This window comes from Filicampus tigris, chromosome 4, assembly GCF_054856515.1.
Source record: "Filicampus tigris isolate MCC_2025a chromosome 4, RoL_Ftig_1.0, whole genome shotgun sequence".
Classification (NCBI taxonomy): domain Eukaryota; kingdom Metazoa; phylum Chordata; class Actinopteri; order Syngnathiformes; family Syngnathidae; genus Filicampus; species Filicampus tigris.
The window spans coordinates 15,751,755-15,762,558 of NC_141220.1; the positions used below are offsets into that span (position 1 = coordinate 15,751,755).

Genomic DNA, 10,804 nt, shown 5'->3' on the forward strand with positions numbered 1-10,804 from the left:
TGCTAATGAAACACCAAATCGTTAGATGAACATCAGTATTGGAGTAGATACTTAAAATAGATTAGCATGAATAAGACTTAATGTCTGTATTTAGCAGAGTTGGGCAGCGACGCTACGTCCCCGGTTTCCGTCCTGCATATTCAATCGACCCACGTGGTCCCGCCCGTCCTTGCGACAGCCAATCGGCGTCGATTACATAATCTTTACGTCACACGCAGGTGCCGCACGAGCAGACATGCCACCAAACAAAGAAAAAATATTAAACAAAAACAACTGACACAGACACACGCACACCGTTGTCATCTGTGAAATAAAACGAATATGGGACACATGTCATTGCGTCTGTGAGACCGCAAGGTACACCACAGTCTTTTAATTGTTATTGTTTCCTTACTCGACTGTGTGTGAGGAGTGCGGCACCTTCATGTGACGCGGTATCGGTAAAGTCCGTTCTCGACGCCGGTTGGCTGACTCCGACCGACTGGGACCACGTGGGTCGATTAAATATGCGGGACGGAAACCGGGGACGGAGGGTCGCTCCCAGCTCTGGTATTTAGTAGGGATGTTTGATACCACTTTTTGTGAGACCAATACCACTCTTTGAGTACTCACCAATAACACGAAACCACTAGTACTTTTCATATATAACATTTCATTCAACACAATGACAAAAATTGTGAACAAAGGCCTTTTTTATGACGAAAATTATGATTTGCCAATATGTCAAACTGAAGGAGTATACCGCCAGCTACTGTCGAGGAGGACTTACTCGATGTCAGTTGGGTTTTTCTTCCTTAAGTATCAGTGGATGGTAACGGCAGCCTCGACGAAAACCCAATAACACACACACACACACGCATACACGCACATACTCTACACATGTGCAGCTCTGGATGCTTATTGATGAAGCAAGACAACCCACTTATCCATGTGCATTGTAACTTATAAGAACATAATGCTATTAGCAGCACAAAACTAGGGAAGAGCTATATAATACCATAAAGCATATCTAATAGGCTATAATTATAAGTATCAGAGCACAAGATCAGAAAGTGTATGATTGTTGTACATGAATATGGAGTACTCCACATTCTTACTTTATTTACAGCAGGATGTCCCTAGTATGTCAGTGCACTTTAAAGTAATGCCAGACACTGACATCCAGCTGCTTTTTAAAAAAAATTTTATATCTTATGTCCCATATGCATCCGGCTCTATCCATACGTAACTCAGGATATGACTGTCTCTTTGTTCTCTTACCATTCACAAAAGAGCGTTTTGACACTTAATATTGTATTCACTTCCTTTCATCCTGAGTCAGACATGTGCACAGTGACTTGGATTGCCTGGCATAATTCTTCCCCCCCCCCCCCCAAAAAAAAAAGATTTGGTTGACTTAGATGACAGGATAAATGTCTATAATACAGCTTTTTTTTTTTTTTTTTAATCTGGTAAAACCTTTTCATACATTGCGTGCTGTAATGGAACAATAATAAAATCTTAATGATTGTTTGAGCCAGGAACAATACTGAGCGGAAAATGTACTAAAAGGCAGAAGAATCATGTGATTTCTTCCACCAGATGAATGATGAGTAATGATGATAATAAAAAGATGATTGGAAAATTGTAATACAACATGTCAGGAAAAATGAAGGGTTCAAATTTTGTTGGTTTGAACAATGAAATGTTAGAATTTCATGTGAGACTTTTGCAAATCTCACAAGACCTTAGGAAAACTCATCTTGAGCCACTGCTAATCGATGACCTCCCCATAAGTATTTATCTATTTCTTTGACCTTTTTTTTGTAATATGCTTTTCAAAAGAGGCATCACAGTGGTTCATGGTCAGCGTATTAGCCTCACAGTTTGGGGGTTTGAATCTTATTTTGTGAAGTTTATATGTTCTCACCTTGCTAGCATAAATTTTCATAGGATATCCCCCCCCCCCCCCTCCAACATACACTTTCCAAATCCAAGCAAACATGTTAGGTTACTTGAAGACTCTAACCTATCCAACAGTGTGAATGTGAGTGTGAAGAGCTGGTTTCCTATATGTTCCTGGTGAGTGACTGCCAACCAGTTCAAGGTGTACCCAATGAAAACAAGTAGTAGTGTAACACCGGTGGATTATCATAATGTTTAACCCCTGGAAACAGTCACAATTTGAATTGTCAAGTGCAGTATATGGAAGAGGTGTAGACTCAACTTTCCGGCCAATGAGACCCCTTTTCGACAGCACCATTGTCAGCCGAGACAAAGTGCGGCTCCCGGGAGCGCCCCCGATCTGACAGAGCAAACCCCCCCTCCATCAGTCACGTCATCGGAAGTCAACGGAGGAGTATGCGCCCCCCTCGCGGTCACGCCAACTGTGAGACGCAAGCTGTTCTTCTCCAGGTGCTCATTAATGCACTTGTCCTTGATATCTTTGTTGTACAGCAGCAAAGACAAACACATGGGTGCCATGTTCTAATTAGACCACACACACGCTCACATTTCACAAACAGACAAGCAAATGTCAGACAACTATTTTACTTTCCTTCTACTGTTGTTGCTCTTGCTTCCCTTTTTATAGAATATATACATATACAGTTACATTGTGCTTAGTATACTGAGATCCAGTCACAAAATGTGAATTTTCTTTTTATTAAGGCCGCACAAAATGGTAATTTGTGGAAATAAAAATGCTAATTTCTGGCAACAAAATGATACATTTACAATTTGGAATTCTAATTTGAGGGTTTAAAAGTCATTCCCATGAAGAACTTCCATACTTTTGGGTAAGCTAATGCAAGAAAATCTAAGAAACTGCAAGTGATATCTTTAGGATTGCACATCCACCCATAAAACATGCATTTAAATAATTTCTATAAATCCCTCCAGTAATAATGGTTCAGGATGTTGTAGTAGCTGCAACCCCAGTCTAAAATAAAAGTTAATCATACTATCCCAGTCAATTTTTAGCCTCTGCCTGTACCGAACCGTTTCAAGAGAATGTGTGCTTGATTTGTTCACCAACTGTCCAGTACGGAGCCACAACTACATTGTGGCCTCAATGGCATTGGCACAGTATTTCATGGACACAAATTAACATATGTTTAACAAAAAATACCATATTATGCACACATTATATATTGTGGCCACATTTTTTTTCTCTCTCTATGTTTTGTCTGAAGCTTTATAATTGTAGCTACACAGTGATAGGTGAATGCAAAGATGGTTGAAACCTTTCAAGTGGAGGACATACTGTAGGCACACTTGCAAATTAGCATAGTAGCATAATTAGCACATGAAAATGAACCGCCGTAACATTACCATTTTTTTCTGTCTCTGCTTCAACTTCCAGTCCGTCAATATTATCACCCATTTCTGGCTGGAATACAGCATGGTAGGATGACCTGAGTATTGTCTTTTAGCCCCAGCTCTCTGAGGCCCACTCAAATGTCTGTCGTCGTACCACCAATGGTCCTTCTTTTCCATTACGCAGTTATGCTAGACAGTTAATTATCCAAGAGCGGAGAGACTGGGTCTCTTTTGCCGGCTGCGATAACGATATGCTTTGCTGGGCAGAGAATGAAGAGGGTCGGCCCGTGGGGAGCCTCGCTGATGTCAGGCAATATTTCAAAAATACAAAAAAAATAAAAAAGCCCAAGCAATTAAATGCACCAATGCTATCAGGGATGACTCGTGTTATTGAGGATACTGGCTAACTCCTCTAATGGGGATATTTAGGGCAATTATGGTAAAGATGTAAAGGCAACCTCCTTGCAATTGCTGCCCGTACAAGGGCTACTTATAGTGTAAGTGTAGGATCATCATGAACAAAAAAAAAGGTTGACTAAGGACATGGTCCAGTCCCACGTGGAATTCTTAGTTCCACCACTTAAGACATGTCTCGTGTGAAAAATGTTGTCTGGAGATGGTAAATGCGCTAATGTGTCCTTGGAGTTGAGTTTTTAAATTGGCATTCCAATGCCCATAACGACAGGTCTTAAGCAAACAAACACTCAGGTGGTCAATTATAGACTAAAGACAAGCTGATTTGTTCCCATTGGATGTAGCACATCTGGTCCGGGGAGAAGATGGCAGTGCTTCTCTTATTTAATGGATAACGGAAGCCAGCCATCTGTAAGGTAGGTGCACAAAGAGCTCTTTCATGTGACCACAGCTTGAATGGTTTCCACTTTTGCCCATGCGTTACCTTTCTGACACTTCACATCAAAGTTGCTTGTCAGGGACATGATTACGAGCTACTGGTCGCCACACCTATAGTACAACAAGCCAGCTCCATTGAAAAGTTAGCATATGCCATCCACATGGCTGGCATGACACCACACAAGATGACTGCTGTTTGAAGTGGGTTCAAGGAAGCAAAAGGGAAAAGTGCAATGTGGAGGCAGCATGTAAAGTCTTTTCTGCTTTGAACGTGCCAAACAGCTGCTTATGCTCTGTCTGAACCCAACACTCAGATGATGGTTTATAAAGTGTGTCCGTGGACAATGCACTGTGATGCCTGGATCGTGACCGATATTGGACATTGATCAAGAAGAAACAATCCAAAAATCCAGATGATGAAAAGCTCTCCTGTGAAGCACACACTGTGGATGTCTTGCAGTCCTTGGACAAAGGTCAAGCTAGCCAGAGTATCCTGAAATGAAACACTTTACTGAATGCAAGAGAGGCCCGTTTAGTTTTGGACACAGGTAGTAGTTGATGTACAATGGCTACTAAAACTACCGGTATAGAGATGTATTAAATAAGTTAAGAGGTAAGGGAGCAATAAGTCTGAGAGCAATGTATTCAATTCGAGTCCTTGGATTACAATGGTACCAACCTCCAATGTTATTTTTGTTACAATTTTTCGATTTTACGTTTTTTCATAGAAATCTTTACTGTTATTATGATTTACCTAATGCGTTTGCATACATTAGAGAGACAGACTATTAGTTCCAACTTAACAGGTTACGTCGGTATTGTAATAATTTTAATAACAGAACCTCTAGTAAACCTTCAATTGTGATTTATTGTTTGGTTTGTTAGTGAGCAAGACTATAAAATACCTACAAAAAACCTCCAACCACAAATATAAATTGAGTTCAGTTGGTCTAATCACAAAGTCTTTTTACTTTTAATTTGTCGTCTAAATTCTTGCACTTCGAGTCTTTGTTCCCCCTACACCAAATTCCATCTAACCATCAATTTTCAAAGGAGTTTCTTCTTAATAATGTTGTGATTAAGGAGCCATGTGACTTTGGGCAAGAGGCGGGATCCACCCTGTAGTGGTCGGCAGTCAATACGGACCCAAAAAACATTCACACTAACATTCACATCTATGGACAATTTACAGTCGTCAAATAACCTAAGAAGCATGTTTTAAGAATGTAAAAGAAAATCTGTGTACCAGGACAAGCAAGCCCGGAGCACAGTCCTCCAGTAGAAATTCAAACATGGAACTACTGACTGTGGAGCAAACGTGCCAAACAGGGTGTTAAAAGTACACACTTGGACACACATTTTGTATCCTGCCCTTGAGTCATTGTGTAACCTTTTCCTCCACCCTAGAACAAAAATAATCATTTTAAAAAGGTCATCACATTTTACTTACACTATTGTGGTAAAATGAATCAGACACAATCAAAATAACCATAGAAAAGGCAAAACACCTTTTGGATCGTAAATTGCACATCCATTAGGGTGTTAGCATAACTATATCCGGACAAATTTTCTTGATAAATATCTGCTTGTTTTTCCACTTAACTCAAACTATGAATAGGGGCCAACATAGTGGACCAGTGGTTACAGTACTTCACTAAATCAGGAGGTTCTGGGGTTGGACCCCAACGTGGAGTTTGTAGGTAGTCCACGTTGCGGGTTGTTGGTGGTTGTGTGGGTTTTGTCCGAGTACCTTCAGTTTACTCCCATTTCTGTTTATTGAATTGAAATGTCCATGGTGTGAATCATGTGAGTGAAGGTGAACAATGCCTCACATCAAAGAAACCTAAGATTGGCTCAAGCTCACCCGCGACCTCAATAAGAACAAGCATTATAGAGAGTAGATGGACGGAATGACGGTTAGCAAAAAAAAAAATCATCAATTAGGTGGTCTAATAGCATTTGAATAGGTCTCAATTAACTCCATCATTACCCCCTCTTCTTTCATTCGGAGCAGTTTTGTTTTTCATTACATTGATTCTCTGTGACTTTTGGCCTCACGTGCTGCGCGTATCTGTCTTTACAGTCAACCAAGTGCGAGCAACATACCTGTATTTCACGAAAAATAACATGTCTGTGTGTGTGTTGGAGCAGGGGGAGTGCTTCTTTGAAGCACAAGCCAATCAATCAGGCCAGGTTTGTCCTTCTGAAGCAACAAGACCCCATGCTTGCCGGCCATCACTCATGCACTACCTCTAGTTGTCCTCCTGCCTATTTTCACACCATCTTTTCACGCCGCAGCCAACAAGATGACTTTTTGTTTTGTTCTTTCCAGCTCGATTCTCCTTGATGTTTGCTCTCCAGCTCTCCCACCATACGTGAGTTACGTTTCTCCATCGTGAGAGGCAGAAAATTACCTCCAAATGTTTGGCCACCAGTCAAAAGAAAGCAGCGGGAAGTTGGAGAAAAGAAGGAGTACTTTGAATACTTATTTATATGACTGCCATTTGACCTTTTTAGCACTACAGATTTTAAGAACCGATGGTATAACATACCATCAAGTATTTTGTGCAAGGTCAGTTCAAGACAGGAGTTTGACATTGCCACACGACACATAACACAAGTACAGTGGAACATCCAATGTCGAACACAATCAGTTCCATTGTTCTAATTTTAAGAGAAATAGGAAAAAAGGATTAAACGTTATAATAGACCCCCCCAAAAAAAGAAAAACACTGATGTATTCGGTGAGGTTACAAGTTTTGTCTGACTTCTGAGATATATTTTTCAATGAAGTTTTGTTTGAACTTCAAATTGCACGATTTTTGGGTGATATGACTTCCATAGTATGAGGTACTACAATGTACTAAGTACTTTGGGCTGTCTTGTGGGACCAAGGCTTAACCCAGTGCAATAAAAATCCTGCAGAAGCTGAGTGTCATTTGGACTACAAGGTCACCTTTAAGAGGTTGGCTCCTCATCAATTTACAGTTCCATAAACCCTTAAAGGGGGCATACACAAAATTGACTTTTAAAGTGTTTGTATACAAATAGTTGAGACTGTTTTGTGCCTTTCTAATCATCAAGTGTGACTTTAATCCAAGTAAATGTGCCTATTTCCGATTTGTCAGGCATGTTATTAAGACTCATGGGGCTGTTCCAAATTGTGGAAAAAAAGTTCACAGTCGGTCTACTTTAAGGATTGCTGTCAATTTTCAACTGAAGTGTAGGAATTGTCTTCACCAGCCACCTTTTACTCCTGACAAAAAATGAGTTAGAGGACATCACCTTACAGCATAAATTGTACTTCAAGTCTTGATTCAGAGAGAAAACCCAACAGATCAGTCATGCCATCAAAAGCAAAGTATAATCTTACAAAGTGCAACGGTGTGAGTTATTGTGACCCATCAGTATTATACGTTCCCCTTCATGTGCATCAGGCCTGGGCTATGTGGGAGGGGGGTGGATCGTGGTGACCTGCAGTATGCACATAAACCACAGACACAGTGATGGATGGCCAGCTTGTCAGTGATGTTCAACTGTGAAGTGGAAGACCCCTCCCGTGTCTCCCATAAACACACAAAAGCCTCAAAACTCCACATGTATCATTCATTCACTGTATAAGTGAAGTTGCGTGACGACAGCTTTCCTCTTGGAAAATATCGTGGGTGTATTTGTATGATCCATAATGCAAAACCAGGGAGAAAATTAGTCACCTTTTCATTTCTGTGTGCCACAGTCTGCTTGCTCAGTGGATTGGCCATAAAGGAAGAAAGCATCAGTGAGAAGCTCGCCACATACAGTAGGGATTCAGACGGGTTTGAGGCAGTGAAAAGTAGTGCTAATTTGAAGGTCATTTAAAGAGCGCCAGGCGATGCGGCTCTGGAGGGGGCCACGGAACAAGTGCAGGGGGAGGCCGCCTGTGTCGCGCCGCTGTGAGGTAGGCGCTCCAAACCTCTCCCCGGTACCCCTCATCAATCTCCTCCATCCACTGAGACCCGCCTTTGACCCACATAGCCGCCAGGGGGGTGAAGGGCTGGGGTGGTCGCCTTTATTTTATTATTGATACCTCTGCATCACACGAGCTCAACAGACCTGAGCCAAATCAGCAGAGAAGCCACAAAAGGTCAAAGAACCACGGGCGGACATTTTATCTCTCATTCACAGGCAAAGTGACAGAAACACCCTCTGACATTGTGGGCTCTATTTTCGTGAACGGTGTAAATCCTGCACGGCGCATGGTATAACTCGGCGCTGGAGGTGGGTTGGACCCGGTGTTGGTAATATCCAGAGCTGGGCATCGCCTAACCGCCACCGCATTCTGTCCTGCATATTTAATCGACCACGTGGCCCTGGTCCATCCCTCGTCAGCGAGAGCCAGGCGGCGTCGAGAACGTAATCTTCACGTCACAAGCAGGCGCCGCACGAGGAGACGCCACCAAACAAAGAAAAAATCCATCCATCAGTCCATTATCTATACCGCTTGTCCTCACAAGGGTCATGGGCATGCTGGAGCCTATCCCAGCTGTCAACGGGCAGTGGGCTGGGGACAACCCGAATTGGCCAGCCAATCGCAGGGGCACACAGAGACAAATAAACATTCACACTCACAATCACACCTAGGGGCTATTTAGAGTGTCCAATTAACCTGCTATGCATGTTTTTGGAATGTGGGAACAAAACCGGAGTACCCGGAGAAAACCCACGCTGGCACGGGGAGAACATGCAAACTCCACACAGGGAGGCCGGATCGAACCCAAGACCTCTGCACTGTGAGGCGGATGTGCTAACCAGTCGATTGTAGCCCCGACTACTCAAAGATAGTGTTATTTTGATATCAAGTAAGTTGGACCAGATTCTAGATTCTCGAAGGCTACAATAGGGGTAAGGGCAGGTGTGCAAATGAAATAGCTGGAGACAGAATTGAGCAACAAAAATAAATGTATTAAATGTAAACAACAAAACTATTTACAACTTAACAGCCGGCATCTATATACATGTGGTACCATAGTTCACAATTGTAAAAAAATAATACCAGAGTCCTACTGAGCTCAGTAATATTCAGTCTTTAAGTCAGTCAGTCAGTCAGTCAGTGTCCTCTTTTGTAGTCTTAGGTAGTCCTTCAAGAAGTGGTGTAATAGTGGTAGTTGGGTTTGTTACCACGTGATGTTTCTCAAAGGGTAGTGAAGAAGGTTTTCTTATCTCAATTGGGGTTCTGGGCACAGGCTCGCCATCTCCATCGAATGAGAATGAATCTTCTCAAATCTTCTTGTACAATGTCTGTACCAAGGTAAAAAACCTATCCTGCATAACAATAATTGTATTATTGTATGTAGCTAATAAATGTATTATCGATTTGCAGTCTTATCAGTCGCTATAGCTTCACAGTAGTTCTCAATTTCTCAAACACTGCATTCAAATATCACATTCGAAAACAGTTATTCATATACATACATGCATGCATGTTTTCCAAAATATCATTGTTACACATGAAATTAACCAATGCAATAACAATAACACATTTCTCTATTTATCTTCAATTCCTTATCAACCCTCTGTTTTATGATTAACATATATCAATCATTTGAATCAAGAAATAATTGTATTACCAACGGGTAGTTGAGTAATTCAATATTGCACTTTAAACTCACATTACATAAAAATAAGCATTTAACATCCAGATGTCATATAATTCAACAAAAACATATTTACACATTCATTTGTCAACTTAAAACTTGCTTTAGAAATACCTTTAAACAAGTACAATCAAGTTTCTTACAGAAAATAAGCAGTATATTAACACTCGCGATTAGCATTAGCTTAACGTTAGCTTCGCGTTAGCCTAGCATTATCATTTTTACGTCGTAGCACATGGCGACTCACCAAGACGACGTTCTAGTATGAACACGGTCGGACTGTCATGGAGCCCAGTCCCCGCTGGGATTCACACTTTTAAAATAAAACATTTCCCATTTGAATATTGGTCACATTTACTTCGACTCCAATATGTTTCTCACTCACCGAGACGGTATATTAGCAGTAGTACTCATAAGAAATTGTCACGCAACCTTTCAGTTGGACATCCAAGCAGAAAACTACGAAAATACAAGGTGAACTCGAGACGGCGTCTCGAGTAGGCGGGACAACTTGACTTTGTCCAATTAGAAAGTCATTATCACCAAGGTGACATTACACAAGGGAAATTAAGTAAGGTAGAAGATGCACACTTCCTTTTACCAAAATAAATGTTTTTCAAAATAAAATAGTGCATTGAAATAAAATATAACGTTTTCTCTACTGGGTTACACGATCACTGTGCTGCCCAAAGAAAAAAATATCAAACAAAAACAACATACACACACACGCACAGCGTGGTGATCGGTGAAATAAAAACAATATGAAGCACATGTCATAGAATCTGTGGGACTGCAAGGTAAACAACACTGGGTTTTTTTTTCCTTATTCGGCCTTGTGTCAGGACCTGCGTGTGACGTGGTACAGGTTAAGTCCGTTCTTAACGTCGTTTGGCTGACTCGGACCAGCTGGTTACCACGTGGGTCGATTGGATATGCAGAAATAGGCGATGCCCAGTTCTGGTAATTTCACAGATGAGTGCTGGCCAGCAGACTGAGAGAGGAAGTTTTGCGCCTCTGTG

At 41.4% G+C, this 10,804-nt stretch overlaps 1 protein-coding gene across 1 annotated transcript in view; it reads right to left on the bottom strand.

Moving 5' to 3' along the window:
• mef2aa (myocyte enhancer factor 2aa) overlaps positions 1 to 10,239 on the bottom strand; it is a 126,909-nt gene extending 116,670 nt beyond the window's left edge. The window contains exons 1-2 of the mRNA XM_086027635.1: positions 10,171 to 10,239; positions 10,033 to 10,098 (exon numbers count right to left, since the gene is read on the bottom strand). The gene's annotated coding sequence lies outside the window, so the exon portion shown is untranslated. The remainder of the gene's footprint in view (positions 1 to 10,032; positions 10,099 to 10,170) is intronic.
• Positions 10,240 to 10,804: the final 565 nt, after the last annotated feature.